Genomic DNA, 24,501 nt, shown 5'->3' on the forward strand with positions numbered 1-24,501 from the left:
TGCAGAGCAAACATCTGTATGTGAACTAGAACTCCAGTGACATTCTGTCTGAACTTCAGTTATTCTAAGAGACAATGACTTTCATAGACCAGCAAATAACTGATAAAGAAAGACAGGTTGTCAAACACCTCATTGGGTAAGAATGGGTTACAGCTAATTAAATCCTCCAAAATTTCAAATGATGATCACAAAGATCCAGACAAAATTTTCCAAGTCCTAGAAGATCAACATTAGATCAGAGTCCACTTCAGAATTCGTAGTTTTGAGTTCATGTCATATCGCCAAAAGGCATGTGGACATTTTGACTAATTTGTAAGCAAATGGCAAAGCAAATGTATGGCATGTGGGTTCACTGAAGCTAACTTCGCTGAAAGCCAGATGGTACTAGTTATTGACTCTACACCTATCAAATCTTGCTGTAAAGTCATTCTGGAGAAATGTTGACATACAGCTCAAAGTAGAATGCAAGTTCAAAGCAATTGCCACAGGAGAACGGCATCTGTGAGCACCTGATTCCACAACTACTGTCGTTGGATGCGAGCATAAGAGTAAGTTTGCAGATGACACCAAAATTGGAGGTGTAGTGCACAGCGAAAAGGGTTACCTCAGATTACAATAGGATCTGGACCAGATGGGCCAATGGGCTGAGATGTGGCAGATAGAGTTTAATTCAGATAAATGTGAGGTGCTGCATTTTGGGAAAACAAGTCTTAGCAGGACTTATACACTTAATGGTAAGGTCCTAGGGAGTGTTGTTGAACAAAGAGACCTTGGAGTGCAGGTTCATAGCTCCTTGAAAGTGGAGTTGCAGGTAGATAGCATAGTGAAGAAGGCGTTTGGTATGCTTTCCTTTATTGGTCAGAGTATTGAGTACAGGAATTGGGAGGTCATGTTGCGGCTGTACAGGACATTGGTTCGGCCACTGTTGGAATATTGAGTGCAGTTCTGGTCTCCTTCCTATTGGAAATATGTTGTGAAACTTGAAAGGGCTAAGAAAAGATTTACAAGGATGTTACCAGGGTTGGAGACTCTGAGCTACAGGAGGAGGCTGAACAGGCTGGGGCTGTTTTCCCTGCAGTGTCGGAGGCTGAAGGGTGACCTTATAGAGGTTTACAAAATTATGAGGGGCATGGAGAGGGTAAATAGACAAAGTATTTTCCCTGGGATCAGGGAGTCCAGAACTAGAGGGCATAGGTTTAGGGTGAGAGGGGAAAGATATAAAAGAGACCTAAGAGGCAACTTTTTCATGCAGAGGGTGGTATGTATATGGAATGAGCTGCCAGAGGAAATGGTGGAGGCTGGTACAATTGCAACATTTAAGAGGCATTTGGATGGGTATATGAATAGGAAGGGTTTGGAGGGATATGGGCCGGGTGCTGGCCGGTGGGACTAGATTGGGTTGGGATATCTGGTCAGCATGGACGGTTGGACCGAAGGGTCTGTTTCCATGCTGTACATTTCTATGACTCTATGACTCTATAACTACTATTCTAGCTATAAACATGAGCAGCAAAACATGCAAGTCTTGTATAAGATGGAATTGTCTCATCCACCAAAAGAATGCAGCATTTTGTGACACATGGAAGATTATGTTCTCAGAGAGGGCAGTGGGGTAAAGCCTGCTAGAAGTGTCAAAATGTTTGGAGTCACACAAAGTGCAGTAATATGTACGGTCAACCTTAGAACAATGCCAAAGAATTTTCCAAACTTTCATCCAAGTTTGTGAAGACCAAGAGGTAGCTGCAATGCTACACTGCACATAGTCAGTTTGACACACCTTATAGATGCTGTTATAAAACTGAAGCCTTCACCTCCATTCAAGTGACATATATTAAAAGGAAAGAACAGCATGCACTATATGCAAAGACTGATACTGATGTAAGCAAAAATATCACTTTACATGTCTTCCACAAGATGTCCTCTGGAACTGGAACAATATAATGCAGTCCACACATGATAAGGTAACTGCTTACAACCGGTCTGTTATCATGCATTACAACCACCTGTCTTAAATGTCAATATGGATCTCCAGGATGCATATCTGAAAACCTTTTACACTGGTGATACAATTGGACCTTCTATTACTGGTCTACCATCATGCACAGATCAACATATCATCATCAAATCCTAAAGTCCTTATGATAGCTTAGGCAAACTACACATAGGTCTGTGACTTACGATCTTATACTCCACAACCACCAGATGAAGGAGCTGTGCTCCAAAAGCTAGTACTTCCAAATAAACCTGTTGGTCTAGAACCTGGTGTTGTGTGATTTTTAACTTTGTATACATAGGTCACACAGGGATGAGAAACAATACAGCTTCAATAAGAATGTCAACCAACTGATTAAGTCAGGTCTGCTCCAACAACCTCAATAATCAAAAGAACCTCTCACTTCATGTGAAATGCTTTCTGAGCCATGGTGCAAATTGCAATCAATATTTTCCATGGCCATGGATACAAGTACACTCTGGTGACCATTCCACAAAATCTCTTTTTGTGAGACAAGTCAAAGATGCCACTAATACAACGGCTGTTGACACAGATACTACCATATTCAGTATATTTGTGTTTGACAGTACAGTACTGCTCCCTTCCAAGACATGCAGAAAGGGGTATTCCACACATTACCTCCTCTCCTCATTGTCACCAATCTACTACTGCCACAGAACACACTATACATACTGTGCAGTCCATGATCAGTAAATACAACACTACTTGCAAAGCTTTTGAGATATTCACATTAAGACTATGAGTTATACCTCAAGGCAATGGTTTGCTCTCACCAGCACCTCTCATGTTTGGAAAACAGATCCACACAGTTATACCTTCTCACACTCTAACAATCTAACACTCGTACATGATATATTGTTGGAAAGAAAGAAGAAAATGGTACCAGTGTATGATTGCTGAGCAAACAAACAATGATCCCAACTTGAACCAAGACAAAGCATCAGAGTTCAAGGCCTTAATAGAAATAGATAGATTGTCAGAAAGATAATATGATATAGTGCACAGACCAGGTCACAAAATGTTGTCACAAAAAAATGGTCAAGTCCTATAATGAAGCCGACATGCCTTTGAGTTGCATATGACTAATCATCCCTCAAAATAAATGAAGACTCTGAAAGTATCACGCTCCATAACATTCAGACGTCCGTAACACATGATACATGTCCATCCCACGATGTCAGATAGCACATTGTAAATGAAGCTACATAGCCATAATTGTAAAAAGACTAGATATGGCCATATCACATCTCAATCAAAATGACACACAAATTTGTAGAGAAAATGCACCGATGGCAACCTTGTATATATCAATCACAATAGCTTTCCTATTCTTCAAAGGGAAAGTACGGGAATATTGTACTATTGCACAGATCTCAGAATACCTTTAAGAATTGGATGCCAGCATGGCATGAGACATTGTAGTACGGCAAACTTTTTATTAACCAGCACCTATGGGACCAGGAGTATGCCAATTGATCAAATATTCCAGATAACCAAGGGGTCCACATTATCAATGGAAAAACACACCTTAAGTAATAAAAACATATTGCATGGGGTATACCCATCACCCATATACTTTATTATCAGGATAAACCACTTAAATGTTAATGTAACTTTGCCTTAAATAAAACTTAACAGCAGAAAGCCTTCTCACTCACACCCTCAACTGATTACTCAGAGGCCACGGTAGATGGTGGTATTTGAGAAGAAATTGACTCAAAATTGAATTAATTGTTGATATTTTGTGTGGCTGTTCAATTGAGTAACAAACAATGTTTACATTGAAGTAAATAAATTTTGAAAAACAATAATAATTGGACAGAATGATACAATAAACTTTGAAGTATATAATTTTTGCCTGTTTATCAAGAGTGCGGGTTCATAAGGTGCAGGCATAAAACAAAGTTTGCTATCTCTGAGATATCCACCTTTTTCTCTCCACATTGCATTAGTTGGCACTTGGTGTGTTAGGAAACAGTTAGCTAGCTAGCCAGTCAGTCTGTATGGAAGGTAACTGTAAACTAAATAAGATGAGCACACAGATTGTATATGTATGTGTCAGATGTCATATTAGTTTACATAGTTTATTGTTAATAAACTTTCAGATATCTGACTCAAAACTATTTTTGTGGTATATGTTACATGGATTATTACATAGAAAATCAAATAGAGTACAGTAGGCTGACAGCAAATGATAATAGCGGGTGTGGTATGTTCTGATAACAAAAATGGAAGCCTGAATTAATCGGGACCAAATATAGAGAACTGTCTTAATGTGGCTAATATGTATTCAATTTGTTGCCCTCTGCTTTAATTTAGCAGGGGGAGTTAAGCTGGAGTCAGGGGTTAGGGTAGAATTATCATTAAAAATCACAGCAGTCAACAACTGATAGGAGAGTCTTCCTACTAATGCTGCAATAATTAACTTGCAATTCTGTCCTAAAACCTTTGATTTCAACCGAGGTTTCTGTTGCTGATTTAAAATTGGAGATGGGCCAGCAAGGTGCTTATGTTCTCGCATTCCTCGTAGCTGTTGCTGTCAGCAGTCGTTGCACTCCACTGAATGCTGTGATAGGTTTATGGCAGATCTCACTCCTAATTTCACTCCAAGTTCCTGCCACTCATTTTAAAGTCAGAGAGGACCCAGGCATTGAGCTAGAAAGTGTAAAACTAACAACAGCGGGCAGGACTGGTGCTGAGAAGGAGAACTTTTATTTAAACATCAGAGTGTGTATGGAGTGGACTGGTATAATGGTTGAATAGAGATGCATTAGTTAATACAAGAGAAACCAGAAGTGAATGGGCTAGAATTGGTGTCAATCTGATCTTGCTACACGTTTAGGTGTAATCAACCCAGTTTCAGGGACAAGCACCCTGAATCACAAGCAAGTCTAAACGATGTCTGACCCGAGAGTCATAGAGTCATAGAGTTGTACAGCACAGAAACAGACCCTTCGGTCCAACCCATCCATGCTGCCCAGATATCCCAACCCAATCTAGTCTCACCTGCCAGCACCCGGTCCATATCCCTCCAAACCCTTCCTATTCATATACCTCCAAATGTCTTTTAAATGTTGCAATTGCACCAGCTTCCACCACTTCCTCTGGCAGCTCATTCCATACGCGTACCACCCTCTGCATGAAAACGTTGCCCCATAGGTCTCTTTTATATCTTTCCCCTCTCACCCTTAACCTATACCTTCTAGCTCCGGACACCCCCATCCCAGGGAAAAGACTTTGCCTATTTATCCTGTCCATGCCCCTCATGATTTTATAAACCTCTATAAGGTCATCCCTCAGCCTCCGACGCTCCAGGGAAAACAGCCCCAGCCTATTCAACTTCTCCCTGTAGCTCAAATCCTCCAACCCTGGCAACATCCTTGTAAATCTTTTCTGAAACCTTTCAAGTTTCACAACATCTTTCTGATAGGAAGGAGACCAGAATTGCATGCAATATTCCAACAGTGGCCTAACCAATGTCCTGTACAGCCGTAACATGACCTCCCAACTCCTGTACTCAATACTCTGACCAATAAAGGAAAGCATACCAAACGCCTTCTTCACTATCCTATCTACCTGTGACTCCACTTTCAAGGAGCTATGAACCTGCACTCCAAGGTCTCTTTGTTCAGTAACACTCCCTAGGACCTTACCATTAAGTGTATAAGTCCTGCTAAGAGTTACTTTCCCAAAATGCAACACATCACATTTTTCTAAATTAAACTCATTTTCTTTCAAAAACACTAACTGGCTTCGTACTTTAGAAGCCATTCAGCAATCATCTGAATCATGACCCACCATTACAAGGTAAGCTTTTCTTTAAATTTCTTTGCAGTGAAGCCAGATGAAGCAGACATGTACCCTCCACCTCTGCAGTATTCTCAATTGGCCCCACCCACTATGGTTCTGGCTGCCATTCTCCTGAGATTTACTGGGGTAGGGGTGCTACAGTCAGTGAGGCAAGCACCTTAAACTCAGCCACTTTCTGCCTCTTAAAGACCTCTCTTGTCATTTTATTTTGGTCCTATCAGACCTTACATGCAATTTTATCCCACCACAGAGCAGTTTATTCTGTATTCTACTCCCCAGAACTGGCCAATAGATACCAAGCACGCAAAGCTGCTCAGGTGGTGCATTGAGACTCTTGCCCACATCCACACCCCAACATTTGCAGAAAGAGATAGGAAAACTTATAGTTATTAATGTCTCTCTCCAACGATGCCTTCGCAATGCATTGTAAATGTCTGTCTAAGTATTGTAGTGAGAGTTTATTCCGAAACCTCCATCACCGCGTATCATGCTTTATATGGTTTTGACAGATCCTGCAATTGCCGGTTTGGCTTTCCTGGTTAAAATTTCAACAATTATTTATCTAGGGCTTAAAACACCATCCATGAATGAAACTGGTTTCTCAGCAGCTGTGTTGGTAGATAGATATGTGCCTAGCTTTGTGATCCATTGCATGGATACCTGGAGCTATCATATGGGGATAGAAGTTGTACATGAAAGGTATAGTAATGGTCAACGATGGGTTGAAACTTAAACACACTTTCTTATAGTCATCCTGCAGGGCTGTCTATGGCAAGATGCAGTACAATAAAATAGAGGAATACCCTGCTCAGGACATCTGATTCAGCATTTGGTTGATATTAGCTTCCATTAATTGGATTAATCACTCTGGTCCCACTTGACCCGAAACATAAACTCTTGTTTTCTCTCCACAGATGTTGCCAGACCCGCTGAGCTTTTCCAGCAATTTCCGTTTTTGTTGTGGCTCGATCTCTCAGTTATCTACAGAGTTCACTCTTGTACCTCATAACTCTGCCTCTCTTCACCTTGGTTTAACAGTTATGATTCCCATACCTTCACAGCTGAAGTAAACATCACAGATGGAGTGAGGTGTTTCTAATAACCTCCATAATGTTTTTACATTTTTTGGCCTCCTCCTTCCAATATTTAACTTTAATTTTCCTTATAACTTTAAAGTTGACTTCTGCCTGCCTATTTCCTATCACTGTAAAGCTAGTGGAGCCTGCATTTGGAATTGTGATTGCTATACAAATAATGCTGGATGCTAAATTGCTTGATATTAGTGCCTGGATTTCTGGAAGATTATAAAACAGGAATCAAATGCTTTACCCCTCAAGACGAAAACGATTTCCCCTGTCTTTACATTCCAGTTTTCAACTGTGCTGATCTTGAAGCTCAGTGCTGAGCTATTCTTAGTGTCAACCACTTAAGTCCAATTGCGACTGTCTGACAGTGATGCTTGATAGCACTTCTTGTAGAAGTCAGAATAAATCAGTCAGCAATGCTATTACAGACACTGAGCTCAGTTATGTGCTAGGGATATGCACACTGGTGTCAGTTATAGGTCACTTGTATTACTTTCCTGGCCTCACACTGGTTTCTGGAGCTTCCTTCGCTTCTGATGGTACTTGATGCTGCTTTCATTTTCATTGAAGTTTATAATGAAAACTCGTTTAGCACACGCTGCTTTTATGTCGTATTTCTATGCATATGCAACTCACCTCTGCCCCAATTAACCTTATTTACTTGCCACTTTTAATTCTCTTCTTTTCCACCAAAAAAGCTCGACAGTACAAATTTTTAGAATCGTAGAATCCCTACAGTGCGGAAAGAGGCCGTTCAGCCCATCGAGTTTACACCAACCCTCCGAAGAGCATCTCACCCAGACCCGACAGTTCCCTACACCTAAATCAATGTGGAACCTGGCAGCTGAAGCTCACCAAAGACTTGTTCTGACTGTCTTCACGGCAATGTCACTGCATGTCCTATGGCCACCATTCTCCTCAACAATCTGTCAATGAAAGTCAGCATCAGTAAACTGCCAGTCTCAACTCATCATTCTGGCTGTTCTCAGACCAGCTTTAACCCTCTATGACTTCATTTCAGAGCTTGGATCCTTCTACTCAGGCAGAAACACATATGCATCTCATGTGCCTGCCCAGGATGCATCTTATCGCTCTTCAACTGCATTATAAGAGGTCACTCACTTTGCACTTAGATTAGATTAGATTTCCCTACAGTGTGGAAACAGGCCCTTCGGCCCAACAAGTCCACACCGACCCTATGAAGATTAACCCACCCAGACCCATTTCCCTCTAACGAATGCACCTAAGACTATGGGCAATTTAGCATGGCCAACTCACCTGACCTGCACAGCTTTGGACTGTGGGAAGAAACCAGAGCACCCAGAGGAAATCCAGACAGACATGGGGAGAATGTGCAAACTCCACAGAGTCGCCCGAGGCTTGAATCGAATCTGGGACCCTGGTGCTGTGAGGTAGCAGTGCTAACCACTGAGCCACCGTGCCGTCCCTTGGAGGTTGCTAATGTTTCACATTGCTTTCTTAGCACATGCTCAATACTTTCCGCACTGTGTTACAAGCTGCAATCTGTGTCCAGGCTGACTTAGTCTGATGACATGACAGCCTGCGGCAGTTAGTTGGACAAAGACCTGACCTTCTCTCCAGCACACCCTATCCAACAAGACTTTCAGCTGTCTTTCTTTGAAGGGGGCAGCTTCCTCAGAGCCATGTCCTGAGTGTGGTGGTCCAAACACTCCTGCCTGGCAGACTCTACAGTGGTGTGCATCTTGGTTTAAAGGTGATACCAGAGGTATGTATGCTGTAAGATTCTGACGTCAATGAGCACTTCCACCTCTTCAATCACACAATTCCCAGAGAAAGGCACCCAAAGCCCTGGTTACAGAATTGAACAGGTGCAGAGCAGAAGATTATATGGTGGGCTGGGCACCATGAATCTCACTAGACACAATGCTTTAACTGAATTTGGGAAAATTCACGTCACTAACAACAGCATTTCAACTCAAGTGAGATTTATCTCACAGACCCACGTAAGCTGAAACCAGCGCTAATTTTGCTCTGTACAACTAAGTCAAAGGTACAATGAAACGGAGACTATCACAGCTAGATCTGATCTGTCAGTATATATTCTGGAAAGTAAATTTCATTTGTTGAGGATAAAATCCAGAAAAAAATGTTAGTTTTCCACAAGCTTTTAAGGTGTGAGGAGAAAACAGAAAAGAAATGTTGTTAGAGCATTTACCATTTTTCATGCTTGTCATTGGTGTAATTCCAGTTGTCTTACACTGGTACTTTGTACCATTTAATGGGATACCACCAGCTTTCACTCTTCACTAAGTAGCCTTGGTGAATATCATTACTGCAGCTTTCTGTCAATTTCAAGGACAAATGTGAAAAGCTATAGTAACTGGCACTGGTGTTTGTAATAACATTGCTGATTGAGTTACAGACTGAGCACAGTTATCAGATACCAGTGCCAGATATGGAATAGGGCTGTTTTAAAGCATTAGTCCAGTGACAGTGCTCAAGCTAATTATTTAACGCATTCTGCACTAATAATTATTTTTATGTATTTAACTTCCAATTAAGATGTTAATTTGAGAAGCTCCATTTATTTCTGATCGGAATACAATTATGATTTAATTATGAAATTACAATACATTAAGCCACCTTCCTTTCCACCGATTTTTAAATTTGCGTTTTATTCATGGTCAAGTTACAGAGAAAATATTAAATTCATACATACACACAATGCAAAGAATATATCTGTAATATCTCTCTGTCATGTTGTGTTCATCTGTTGTGTTTTCTTCACTTTCATTGGTTCAATGTCTTCTTCTGAGAGGAATATCACCCAATAAAATGCAAGATTGCCGATCATTTATATATGCCACTAACCCTCAAGCCATAGAATGTGTATGATAGCTGCCAACAAATAACTCAGCATCCTATTTCCAAGACTGCAGCCAGCTTATAATCCTTCACCCTTTCCCCTAATCATCAAAAGCACTAACATTGCTCGGACTGGCTTCCACAATCAACATTCTTGGGGTTACCATTGACCAGCAGCTTAATTTATGGCAGTCACATTAACAAGATGGCAAAAAGAGCAGGATGGATCATAAGACCATAATAAGACCATAAGAACGAGGAACAGGTGTAGGCCATTCAGCCCCTCACCCCTGTTCTGCTATTCAATAGGATCATGGCTGATCTGACATTCCTCATGTTCACTTTCCTGCCCTTTCCCTGTAGCCCTTGATTTCCTTTCTGATGATGAATCTATCTATTTCAACCTTAAATATGCACAAGAATTCTGCTCCTTCAGCTCCCAATGACAAAGAGTTCCAAAGAATCACAAACCTCTAAAAGACGGAATTCCCCCTCATCTCTGTCTTAGTTTAGTACCCTTTTATTCTGAGACTATGCCCTCTGGTCCTAGACTTTTCCATGAGGGGAAACATTCTCTCAGCATTTGCCCTTCAAGCCCCTTAAAAATTCTAAATATTTCAATGAGACCACCACTCATTCTTCTAAACTCCAGCGAGTAGAGTCCCTAGCTGTTTAGTCTTTCCTCAGAAGGTAATCCTTCCACACCAGGGATCATCCTCATGAACCTTTTTTGAACTGCCTCTGATGAAATGATATCTTTCCTTAAATAAAGGGACCAAATGTCAGAGAACGTCAGATATGGTCTTACCAGCACCTTGTACAGTTGCAGTAAGGTAGAAGTTTGTTACTCTGCTACAACTGTCTGATATCTTGACTTAATAAAATGTCTCCACCATCAATAGGTTCATGTAAGGAAGGGTAAAGCACTGAAGAAATTTGAGGCTGTTAAAGATTCACCGACAGTCAGTTCTGCTATAACACGATAGTTCCGTTCTCATACAATCCTGCATTATAAGACGATTGAGTAACAGCAGCACCTTTTAAACTGCTGGGGCCAGAATCACATTATAAGCAATACACACTTTAAAAGTTCATACTTTAGCACCAGTGTCCCCAATTCATCAATTGTGTGATAGTGAATTTGCATTAACGAATGAAGCATTATAGCAGAATGACCTGTACATCTTGAGAACAAATAAACAAGAGCTACAAAAACAGAAATTAAGCACTGTTTTCCTGATTTTCTCCTTGGGAACCCTGCAGCCATCTGGACTTAATACTGAGTTCAACAATTTTAGAGCTTGAGCAAATTTCTCCATGCTTTCCCACAACCCCCACACAACAGGCCTTGGCATCACATGGACACCTAACACGTACATACCATACTCAATGGTCAGGCACCATTAGCAATTATTCCTTCTCTCAGACTGAACTTTAACAACTCCTTTTTCTGTGCAACCGTGCTTCTCTCTCTTTGGGCTCCATCTCCTCCTCGTCCCCTAGCCCATCTTCTGTACAAAAAAACAATCCTTTTCCTCGCTACCAACAGTTCTGAGGAAAGATCGCTGGATCCAAAATGTCATTGCTGATTTCTCTCACAGACACTGCCAGACCCGCTGTGATTTTCCAGTAACTTTTGCTTTTGTTTGAGATTTCCAGCATCTGCAGTTCTTTCGGTTTTTTTAAAACAAATGACATTTTATTTTTAAGACTGAGTAGCAAATGATTTGAATAGCAAAACTTTGTGTTACAAATAAAATGATATGTTATTTAATATAAACAACCTGAAGAGAAAAAGTCAAAGGAAGATATTAAACTAATACCAAGGGCATGTATGCTCATTTTTATTTTTGTGTTAATTGAAGGAAAGACCTTGCATTTATTTGGTGACTTTTACAACCTAAGGGTGTCATCCAAAGCACTTTCCAGCTGTAGGAATAGTAAGTTCAAAGAAAAAGTACAAAAATACAAGAATCACTGCAGTCCCTTGTGTTCCAATTCTGGTGAATCAAAGAGAAAATATTTCATTGTGCTAAGCTATCGAGTAGAAACATATGGGTGCTTTGGTAATATTTAATGCCGATGTTAACCTATTTATTTTAAGCAGATTGACAACAAGATCAAAAGAATGGAGATAGAAAAGCATGTCCCATGATTAGTTACGTAGCTCTGGTAAGCATGACTCACAGAGACAAACTAACTGCTGAATATAGTCATCCTATTGTTGCTAATTTGGAATGAAATGAGCAATGTGTTACACCAAATTACTTTAATGGGTAAAGTTTCCTCTGCGTGCTGTTTGCTATGAAATCATAAATGTGAATAGAGGGGAGCTGTTAATGATTTCATTCTATTTAACAACTAGTGGAAATCTTTCCTGTAAACATCTTGTGCCAACCATTGAGTTGTTAGAAACTCTACTGGAAAAATCCAAATTATTTTCTTTAATGATGCACATTTATCATACCATGCATTGCACTATATGATGAGAGAAAAACTGGGATACATAATGAATCTTTAGTTCATTTTGACTATTTTTGTGTAAAACATTTTCAGTGCTATTGAGGCAATTAATATTATCGAGGCTTACAAACATTGGTCATGATAATTGACCTTGGAACTCTGAACTTCAGTGCAATAGATTCAAGGTGCATTTGACACTTTAACACAGATGTTTTCACAATGGTAACATAACATGTACCTGAATGCTTTGATGTAGCCTATCCTTTCTGCAACTAGAAACAGACTTACTGTGAGGTTCATATTTTAAATATCGATTTTCCTTCATAGTTTCGAAGGCATTTGTTTTATAAAACACATATCAAAGGGCATCTACAAGTTGATTTTTGAATCATTTTGGATGCTGTGAGATGATTATAAAAAAATGAACTCTAAAGTATTAATTTGCAGTGTTCCACTGAATAGATTTAGCTTCTATAGAATTGTTGCAAATTGTTTCCTCAGCAGTTCTTAGATTACTGTTTTTGAACAACTCGCATTTGTATTTAGTATGCAAATATGGCATCAGCTAGGAAGGCAACAAGAGTGATATCAATATTCTCAGTTCTTAGGGTTAAGAAGACTTTGTCATCATTCCTTTTGCTGATAGGTAATGAATACCAGAAAGTCATACCTTCACTATTGCATTGTTAATTAGAGTGTGCCTGTCTTCCAGCCTCCGGCAAACTGAACTCATTCCAAGTTTAGGGGCGGCACAGTGGCTCAGTGGTCAGCACTGCTACCTCACTGCATCAAGGACGCAGGTTCAAGTCCACCCTTGGGTGACTGTGTGCAGTTTGCACATTCTCCCCATCACTGCGTGGTTTCCTCCAGTTTCCTCTCACGGTCCAATGACGTGCAGGTCAGCTGGATTAGCCCTGGGAAATGCTGGGTTACAGAGATAGGGTGGGGGGTGTTGGGTCTGGGTGGAATGCTCTTCAGAAGGAGAGTGTGGACTCAATGGCCTGCTTTCACACTGTAGGGATTCTCTGAAAATGCTGCCACTCATATCGTAATCCTGTCATTAGCCCCATTCACCATTGTAACTGTCTTGCTCACTTAGATTGGCTCTTGGTATGCAATGCCACTCGATGAAAGTTCTCACCTTGGGATTTGAATCCCTCAATGGCTTGCCCCAATTTCATTTCCGTTAGCTTTATAACCATCCTGGAATTGTGTAATCCATTAAGTCTTGCCCTTTGAGCATCCCCAGTTTCCTTCACTCCACCATTGACGGCTTTGCCTTCAGCTGTCTCGGTTCTGATCTCTGCGGTAGCCTAATGAACCTATCGACCCTTTTCACCTCTTTTAAGCTGCTCCTTTAAACTAACTTTTCAACTAAGCTATTTGTCACTTGCCCTAACACCTCTTTGTGAGGCTCAAGTATCACATTATGTCAATGCTACTATATACAACTTCCTGTTATTTATACATGTTTCTCCTGGGAATGAGGTAGGGCTGAGAAGTGATGTCTCCTTGCTTCAATGTCTTTGTGGCACTTGTGAAATAAAAATGGGTGGGCAGTGGTTAAAAGTTGTGAAAGCAGAGAGCGTCCTCTCTAAGGTCCACCTCATGCAATTTCACTGAGCAGTGATAGAGACAGAAGATTGCTTAGATGTGAAAATTGGAACCTCACACTAGTTGTAGGATTGTAGGTAAAGTGTTCAGGTAGAAATGGGCAGAGCTCATACAACACATGATCCATTTCTTTGTACCAGGCATTATGCACTTAGGTGAGGTGGTGGCCTAGTGATATTATCACTGCACTGTTAATCCAGATACTTGGGTGATACCCTGGAGACCAACAGTACATGGTGGAATTTGAACACAATAACAATCTGGAATTAAAAGTCTCGCCCATTGAATCGATTGTTGGAACCACTCCCTGTCCCACACACCAGCTGCCATCCTCCTGACCCCTACTGGCATCAACTATTTCTCAAGATGCCAATTGACTGCTTTGGACTTCCTGAAATTAGCATTTAATGGATCGAGCAAAACCTCTACCAATTTTTAGCTTCTCCCATGTGTTATGTTTCCATAAGAGCTAACATAATGCTGACAAGCTAGCTCCACTGCATTGGTAAAACAGTTGTAGAGTCACAGAGATGTACAGCACGGAAACAGACCCTTCGGTCCAACCCATCCATGCCAACCAGATATCCCAACCCAAATAGAGTCCCACCTTCCAGCACCCAGCCCATATCCCTCCAAACCCTTCCTATTCATATACCCATCCAAATGCCTTTTAAATGTTGCAATTGTACCAGCCTCCAGTATTTCCTCATTCCATACCCGTACCACCCCCTGTGTGAAAAAGTTGCCCCTTGGGTCCCTTTTATATCTTTCCCCTCTCACCCTAAACCTATGCCCTCTAGTTCTGGACTCCCCGACCCCCAGGGTGAAGACTGTCTATCTATCCTATCCATGAGCATCAATGGTCGTATGGGTTACTCTTCACCTTCTCCAGGAGTCACATTTTCAGGTCTCTTATTAGCAACTGGAAATTCATGATAGAGAAATTGGGCAATCAAAATTGCATCAGACTGTCTGCCAGTATGACTTGCTGGGCTAGACCATCTAAATTAAACCTCTCCTCAGTGCTGAAGTTGCCCATATCAATATTTGCCTAAAGATACAATAGATACATGTTTTCCGATCTAATCATTGTTACTATTTAAAGTGATTCAGTATCCGTGTGAAGTGCCTTGGAACGTTTTGACGTGATCCTGTATAAATACAATTAGGATAGAGTATGATGTATTTTAACCTCGGTCACATAAGAAGGTGGGAAATAAGCCATAAATCTGACAGCACTCTGTGTCCCTACCAACTGCTAGATGGCTGCTTTCCACATTAAGGTTGAAAGATTTTGTGTCAGTGCATCAATCTATCGCAGAAGGATTGTCTGCAGACCTGTCACAGTAAAGAACAAGCTCCTTTTCTGTGTTGAGTTCAGGATTAAGGAAATATTTTAAAGCCTGGAGCTAAGGCACTGCTAATTGGTAATTGCAGTTCTGTTCTGTTATTAGATATAGTTCTCAGATAAGTGAAATAAGATTCTCAGTACATTCCTCATGTTTACTTGAACATCATATCCTCTTGGTAATAGTTACCTGAGACATCACATTATACTGCCTGCAGTGATAAGAATTTCCCTCCTGTTTGGGACTTAAAGGTAAGTTGATTGACAGTCCGAGACAGTTCACTCAATGCTGTGCACTTTAAGTCTTAACTACACATTTTTCTTGGGCTCTAATTGTAGAGCTTCATTCGCTTGTCAAGTACTTCATTGGGATGATGGACATTGTTTAAAAGTACATGAATAATTGCTCGTTTATCTTCAAAAGGATAGACAGCTATTGTGCTGCTGCTTTCTGTCTTTCAATTTTTTTGTTATTAGTGCGGAATCTTTATGTGAAAAATAAGAGAAGCTGCATTTCCCCCGAGAACACAGGCAATGGAAATTATACAATTGACTCGGAGATGCAAGACAAAACATCAAAAAAAGCCTTGATAGAACAAGACCTTAGATCCAATAATAGTAATTATCTGACACATCTCTACACTTCACAACAGAAGAAAGTAAATCCAATATTTCTATGCATAAATTCACAGCAAATTCCAATTAAACAGACTAGCTGCAAAGAAATTTCATGATCAATTTTGCACAATTACAAGCCAATTCCTAGAAAGACTCAAAATTTCTGACAGAATCTGAATGAATTAGGTTTCTATTCATCTTCCAGCAAATTACACTCGGGGTTTGGAGACTCCTGCTCAGCCTAGTTACACTGAACAGGCAGTCTAGAGGTGGCCCTGGAGGTTACCATGGGGGCTTTCCCTGAAGAATTCCCAAAAGGCCGAACTGAACATATACCTGCGCTCAGAAAAATCAATTACTGCCTGCTAAAGAGCGGCTGAGGAATTCAGTTTAGAAATTTGAACAAATTCAAGCAAACCTTTCTCTTTAACAAAATGTGAGTCTCTGGCTCCCTTTACTACAACAGCAGAGTCAGTGCTGCTCTAACATCAGCTCTGTCCTTGGTCAATGTAGCCCTACTGTTTCACTGGATATGGGTATCTGCCCTGCTTCCTTAAATGAACTTGTCCCTGAGATTTGGAAAGGTATCATTGGCAGGTGAAAACAGTGGGAGCAAAATAGCCTGCACCCCACCCTTGTCCCTCAATTACACTTCCATTGGTTTTACTGAATAGAGGTTGACGTTCTCTGAAATCTTTGGTCATTGGTGGGACTCTGTAGACAGCAGAATATATTTCAGTAAATCACATATTCTTTGCCCATGATTTTCTACCCATTAACATTAATGGTTGGGAAATTGTGAGCAATACATTTGTAGTGTTCTAATAAGTGTCTTCTGAGTGCATGATTTCATCAAGAATTTAGGAAAAACAACTCATTTCTGGACTTGCAAATGTATGATCTTAGAGGTGTGGGGTGATATTGAGATATAGAGTTAAGGGAAATTGTTTGTAGAACTCTTTGTAAACTCCACATCTGTTCCTGAAGTTTTTGTTGTAAACGAACTGAGTAGAAGTCTAAAGAACAGAGGGATTTGGGAATACACATACATGAATCAAAAAAGCCAACATCTAAGTTCAATGGTTAATAATGAAGGCAAATGGAATGTTTTCTTTTATTTCAAAGGGAATGGAATATAAAAATGATACTAGTCAGACCATAGCTGGAATACTGTGAACAGTTTTGAGCCCCTTATCTCAGGAAAGATATACTAGGACTGGAGCTAGTACATTGAGAGTACACTAGGCTGATACTGGAAATGGAGAGACTGTCTTATGAAGAGGCATTGAGTATATTGGGCCTGTACTTAGAGTTTAGAAGGATGAGAGGCAACCTTATTGAAACATTCAAGATCCTTAGGGGACTTGACAGGATAGATGCAGAAAGGTTGTTTGCCCATGCGAGAGAGTATAAGACTAGAGGATGTAATCGCAGAATAGTGAGTTTGCACATTTAAGATCGAGATGATGAGGGATTTCTTTTCTCAGAGGGCAGTGAATCTGTGGAATTCTTAATGCAGAGGGCTGTCGAGGCTGGATCATTAAACATGAGTTCGACAGATACTTATTCAGTAAGGGAATCAAGGGTTATGGAGAAAAGGCAGGAAAGTGGATTTGAGGGTTTTCAGATGGGCTGCAATCTTATTGAATGGTGGAACAGACCCGATGGTCCTAGATGCTAAATACCCCTGCAGTGGTGAATATGGTTGATAAGATAACAAAGGAAATAAGTATCCTACGTTTTCTTCCTTTAGGACTTCATCAACGCTCGGCATTATGAACAAACTGTATTCCAAACCAATATGCAATATTGCTGTAAGGGAAGAGGAATGTTTTGAATTTGAAAAGGCCATTAGGTTAAGTGGCATTAATTAAACAATGATCTAAATTTAAAACATATCAAAGGAGCTGTTCTAATTGTAGACCCATTTTATGGATAACTGTTTTCTTTGTTTTTGTTTTCTACATATGACTAGCCATTTTTGTGCTTTAATTGTGCATTTCTGCATTATAGTTCATGTGAGTTGAGCTCTTAATAAAAGATATTATTCCACGATGGACACTAATTATATAAATATTTCATGTGATTTCATTAATCTTGCCTAACTTTAATATGTGATGAAATCAAGATTTCAAACCAATAATGAAATATATATTATGATATCAAATGTCATTCCAAAGAATCCTTAACTTTAGTATCAATTAAAGTCTCTTTCTAATATCACTGGGAATTCATATCAATTTTTGGAATATATTCAACGCCTGATAATGAATGATTTCCTGTGTTAGAAATGATGGCTGAATTTATTGTTCTACTCCAGAAGGTGAATGTGTCAAGGCAGAGTGCTATGTCAATTTCCATGTTTTGATTAAAATCAGACTTTAAAATATAAGAAGATGTTTCATGTTAAACTTTCTGAGCACATTTGCAAAGACTGAGGAGTGCAGCATTAAATTCCAGCCTGTACTACATTAAGAGGAAATACGCAACTAGATTTATGTGTAGCCAGCAGATATTGAGAGCGATCTGAAAAGGATCCCAGGAAGAAATAGAGCTGTTAGCACTGAAAAGAAAATGGGGTTTTGAAAACTTGGAGAAGTTAGTGCAACTAAAACATTGTCATAACTGAACCTGATAAATGTTTTCCTAAAATATCATTGACACATTACAAAAGGCACATTTGAACACTTACAGAATATGAAAAGTTAAGAATGTTGGTCTTATTCTACTGAAAACTTAAAAAGGAAAAGAACTTCCCCAACACTGAGGTGAGAAATGTTTCTTTATTTAAAGCAGCTTCAGAATTAAGAATTTCACCTGAGGAAAGTTCCTTAAATAATCAAATCAAAACCTACTTCACAAGTGTATTCCTGGCAGTACCTGGGAACTGGTTTGATTTGTTTAAGTATTTTCTGTCTTGTTGTTGTGAACATAAAAGCACTGAAAATATGGAAGCAACTCTGATCCTTTTCGTGACCTAGTCTAGATGTGAATTCTGTTTTGCAGGTAATGGAGCAAAGGGTTTAGTGGAAAAAAGGACTGTTGGTCAAGTAGGGGATTTTGCCATTTCGAAGAAAGGAGAAGGGAAACAGCAATTTGAGTTAATAGACAACACGAGGAGACTGGAAGAGAGACCCATCAATCAGTTTTTTTCAGTTGTGTTGAGGTGGGGAGTGCTGTAGAGGGCACAGAACTAAGCAGTCATTTGAATAAGATGGAGCCTTTGGCAGCTCAGTAGAATGTAAGATTTTTTAAGTGTGATAGGTTTGGGTTACAAGCAGATCCAATGTGAAAGGTAGACAAATATTTAAATCTTGATTAATTAAATGTGGGGTTTATATGGTAGTTGCGCATTGTATGTAAGACTTTAAAGGAGAGGTTTGTGTGATATTGCTAGTATATTTAAGTTAATTGGATCTGACTTGAAGTAATCTGATAATGTAAAAGTCATGGAAATAAAAGAAAAATAAGAAAAGAGACAGCAGAAAGAAAGATGATACAGTTATTTCTTCTATAGCGTGATAGTCACGCTTTTGTGTGACCCCACGCTATTAAAAAATTACACAGTACAAATAACATTTAAAGTGTTGGTGATGTAATCGCGTTACAGGCAACACCTGTTTTGAAAGTTTGCACTATAAAAGCGAAGTCCCCTATTCGTCAAATGCATCACAGCCAATTCGCATTGACGAATCACGTGTTATAGCAGAACGACCTGTGTAGTATTTGTGGTGGGTCAGTAGAACACAGATGACAGGTTGTACATTCATTTAAACAAATGAATATTCAGCTACAGGGTTCTTTGGAAATAAATAAATGCAAAGGATTGGACCTGGTAAAATACTGGAAATGGTAAACAGTTCCTGGGCTCCATTGAAATGTCAAAGAGAGCAGGAATGGTCCTCATTGGAAATAAATAATTGAAAGTCTTATCCTGTAAGAGAAGAATTACTTGTTAAAGATTAGAATTACGATGGTAGTAACAGCAAAAGGCAAACAAAATGTGGGTGAAATTTTTCCGCTCCCTGATGGTTGCAAGAGAGATGGTCAAAAGGGATGGTCATTGGCAAGTTGGGCCTGGAGATTTCACCCCCACTTCTCTGCAATTAAATGAAAAAAGAATTTTCTTGACTCACCAGCAATTAAGACCCTGAAGTGATCATCTCGATCAAACTCGAGGAGCGCAAAACAGATGAGCATCTCGTGATGGACCCTTGCCTGATTTTCCTTTATATTGAATTCCAAGTGAGCGAGACTGGGGCTAAGAAACATTCTCCTCCCACAAAACAGTGGCTAGTGGAATGAGGCTACTGATGGGTTGATAAACATCATAAGAGTTGTGATAGAGAAGTATCTGATTTGATTCAATGATACAACAATATAGCAGGGACTAAGCTGTCAATGTACTTCTGGTTTCATTCTGGTTCCAGTGTAGCTAGGATGGAGTGCCTTTCAAATTGCTAGTCAGCCAGGGCTGAATAGTATCAACATTAGGATAGATTGGCATTCCAAAACATTGCTTGAGTATCTTTGATGATGACTTAGAACTAACCTAGAAGTATCCCTCAAATTCTTAAACAACTGGAGAAGTAGTTGATAATTTGATAGCTTATGTATAATCTATAAGGGATGGGCTTGATAGAGCTCAAGACCTTTTCTTATTCAATGCTCTGTTGTGTTTTCTCTGATGTCCACCTTTGTTGACCTTATGACCATTGCTACTTCCATTGTAAATCTGATTATTTGTTCAGTGATATTCTTTTCTTCCGTTTTCAGGAAAACGTTGTCATCTGGATCACAACCCAGTAACTGAACAGTGAGCCAACAGTGATGGTTGGGCAGAGGGTGTTCACCAGCAGTGGTGGCAGCTCCTTCTGCTGCTTGATTCTGCATATTTCTGAACTGCTGTGGATGTCTCATCACTGGTGATCTTCCAAAACAATGTTTCAGAATATTATACAACTCAGAGTCCATTAATTTTAATGAGTGTTTTGTGATTCACATAGTTTAGGAAATTAGTTTCAATTGTTTTATGATGCAATTTTGTCACTTAACATTGGGAAAGTAGAATCTTTATTTCTATTGCTACCTTACTCATTGAGAGTCATAAAATCTGATCGTACATTGCTACATGACAGGTTTTAAATGCTGCCTTTGTCATTTTACTTCTGTCTGTTCATATTTGGACTGTCCGATGTTCATGATAAAGTAGTTCAGCATTATGTAGAATGTTGGCAAATGCAGAATAGATACTCTGTGAGAATTGTAAGGCTTTTCACTACTTGACTCGAACCACATGGTGGACATTTACACATAAAACTAATGTGGACAGTCTCTAATCACTCTGTGACATTAATGGGCCTCATTTATTTGTGTGGTTGTCATCTGGCCCCAGAAGAGCAGGCTGAATTCTTCACATCAATTTAAAGCAGTCTGTTGGCATCTGTTGACATCACCAAGTCATCAAGTGACAATACATTTCGCAGTTAATCGTGTGCAGCCGGGCTGTAGTGCATGACGATGTCTAGCAGTGCAACAGTGGGATTCTATGAACATTGCTCTTAGCAAGAGCAGTGACTTAACTTGTTAATTAAAGCATTATGGTTAACAAGTGTTCATTTTTCATGTGACTCTGAAGTGTCAGTGTGTTTGGAATAGTTAACCTTACCACTGCTAAGACATATATTGGTTGACTTCCCTTTCTTTTATCTCTGGTCAGATGCCCCATGGGGATCATTCTCATAGCATTTATCGACACTCTATAGCATTGCTACCCAGATCCAACTTCTGCTTTCTAGATCACTTAATTTCAACTACAAAACTCCAGCAGATGAGAAAACTCTGGTTTTAGGAGAAAGTGAGGACTGCAGATGCTGGAGATCAGAGCTGAAAATGTGTTGCTGGAAAAGCGCAGCAGGTCAGGCAGCATCCAAGGAACAGGAGAACCGACGTTTCGGGCATCAGCCCTTCTTCCTGAAGAAGGGCTGATGCCCGAAACGTCGATTCTCCTGCTCCTTGGATGCTGCCTGACCTGCTGCGCTTTTCCAGCAACACATTTTTCAACTCAAAACTCTGGTTTTAGTAAAGTTAGGATCAAAATGCGTGGTGCTGGAACAGCACGGCTGATCAGGCAGCATCTGAGGAGCAGAAAAGTTGTTGTTTCGAGCATAAGCACTTCATCAGGAAAGTGGGGGGGGGGGTGGCGGGGAAGGGGAGGGGGAGGTTGGTGGCCCAAGGGGGCTGAGAGATAAATGAGAGGGCTGGGGTGGGGCTGGGGGGAAGGTAGCTGGGAATGCAGTCGGGAGATGAAGGTGGAGGGTAATTGTGATAGGTTGGAGCAGAGGGTGGAGCAGATAGGCAGATAGATGACCTGTCCTCTATCCAAAGCCCCAAAGGATCTTTTCACATGCAGCAGAGATTTTCCTGCACATCCAAACACCTCACCTACTTTGTCCGTTGTTCTCAATGTGGTCTCCTCTACACCAGGGAGACAGGATACCAACTTGCTGAACGCTTCAGAGAACATCTCTAGGACACATGCACCAAACAACCCAGCCGCCCTGTGGCCAAACACTTCAACTCCCCCTCCCACTCCACCAAGGACATGCATGTCCTGGGCCTTCTCCACCAGCAAATCCTAGCCGCCCGACGCCTGGAGGAAGAACACGTCATCTTCTGCTTTGGGACCCTCCAACCACACGGGATCAATTTCAGTTTCACCAGTTTCCTCATCTCCCCTCCCCCCACCTTATCGCCATTTCCTGCACATCCAAACATCTCACCTACTGTGTCAGTTGCTCTTGGTGCGATCTCCTCTACACTGGGGAGAAAGGACGCCAACTTGTGGAACATTGTCTACAGCGCAACCGGAAGTGGTGGTTGCTGCTGGTAATGCTGCGAGGCCTATACATAGTACCAGCACAAGATCGCAGGAAGAAAGTCCTGACATTCCCAGCTCCATTTATTCAGCCGATCAGCTCTATAACTCTTCCCTATAATATTACGTGACTTGCTGATTGCTACCAGCATTTTTTCTTCAATTTAGCTAAACACATTTGTTTACCTGGAATTTCTGTCAATCTTCTGGCTAAGTTAACCTGGGAGGTTGGAGAAAGCATATGGACATCTTCCGACACACAAAGTACTCTCTTCAAAGCCAAATGAGAAAAGTATTATGTTCCTAAATTAGTTCCTTTTGAATTTTGGGGATTTTGTTTGTGTTTGTGTATAGTATATCAGTGGACACTGAAAATAATCATATGGAGCTGCTTTCTGATATACTTGTGAGAGGATCCCACTCTCAAATCCCTCTTTGAAGGTTAATGGGTGTTCTAGTTCATCAAAGGACAGAAGCAAAATAGTGTGGATGCTGGATATCTGAGTAAAACCAGAAATGCTGGAAATACTCAATAGGTGAGGCAACATCTGCAGAGAGAAAACAGTATTGAAGTTAAGTTGATGACCATGAATCAGAAATTTCAACAGCACTTGTTTGACAATTGCCTTTGGTACCTTAAATGGTGCACTCATTTACTCCATGTATTGTATTTTTAAACAAATGTGTTTATGAGCATTTAGATGCAACTAATAAAATTCTAAAGATTAAAGATAATCATTTATGTATTCATTGTAATTACCAGTACAGTGCTCAGTGAAGATATTTTAACTAAGGATAAAGCTCAAAAGTAAATGCCATCTTCATCTGGCAAGAAGCTCATACCCTCTATACAAAGCTGCCTGCTCAGTCAGCATTGGATCCAGCACCTTAAACCATCACACCATCCAGAAACAGACACTATAGCAGCAGTGTGTACCATCTACTGGATAGCAACTCGTTCAAGCTCTTTAGTCAGAACACTCTGGTCCCATGACCTTGGCCGTGTACATGAACGAGAGAAGCAGAAACATGGGAACACCTCTTACTCCAAACCACTCAAATCTGACTTTGAAATCTATCACTGTCGAACCACTGGCATCAGATCAAAACCTTGGAATTCTTTCCCTAGTAATCTGGTGTACAAACTTACATATCATGGGCTGCACCTATTCAGGACTGTTTCTCACTACCATCTTCTCAAAGACATTTAAGATGGGAAACACATGTTGACCTTACTAGTGACATTCACATCTCATCAACAAATGTTAAATCAAACATCAGCTATTTCTATCAGTTTTCTGAGCTACAATGATTGCAATTAAATACAAAGTCCTAGAAATTGGCATGGCCTTAACTTCAAGTGCAGTGTCAACAGTGATCATAGAATATGCATCCCGTAAACCTGGTTCTATTTCATCAGGATATGACATGTCTACTGGATGGACCTTGTCATGCCTCAAGAGGCAGTGCGCTGACTCTGAGGTTAAAAGTTGAATCATGTCATTGAGTTCCTGGTGAATCCAGGAGATGGAGAAAGAGATTGGAAAGAATGAGCAACAGAAGTTCACAATTGAGATGGCAGCTTGTGTGAGGCCCCTTCCTGTCATGGCTGACCACGGGTTGCATCCTCGTTGTTCTGGTTTTCTGCTTCCCTGAAGCAACGTCGCTTGTGATTGAAGAGACCAGTGCTGGAGTGACAGTGCCAGTCGCAGAGCTCACATCTGTGTGTGGTCGTTGATCTGTTGGAGCTGCTGCACTCCTTCCTGCGTGCCCGCTTGTTCTGCTGCAGCACCCATCAGCTTCTTTCCCCTGTTTTGAGGTGTTG

General features: G+C 40.5%; 1 long non-coding RNA gene across 2 annotated transcripts in view; it reads left to right on the forward strand.

The window, feature by feature from the left end:
• Positions 1-21,743, forward strand: part of LOC140480350 (uncharacterized) — a 48,982-nt gene extending 27,239 nt beyond the window's left edge. Inside the window, exons 2-3 of one of the 2 annotated variants that reach the window (XR_011961276.1) lie at positions 11,864-11,928; positions 20,576-21,743. This is a non-coding gene — a long non-coding RNA (uncharacterized lncRNA). The remainder of the gene's footprint in view (positions 1-11,863; positions 11,929-20,575) is intronic. The other variant, XR_011961275.1, reaches the window with a different exon arrangement.
• Positions 21,744-24,501: the final 2,758 nt, after the last annotated feature.

Source organism: Chiloscyllium punctatum, chromosome 8 (genome assembly GCF_047496795.1).
Source record: "Chiloscyllium punctatum isolate Juve2018m chromosome 8, sChiPun1.3, whole genome shotgun sequence".
Classification (NCBI taxonomy): Eukaryota; Metazoa; Chordata; class Chondrichthyes; order Orectolobiformes; family Hemiscylliidae; genus Chiloscyllium; species Chiloscyllium punctatum.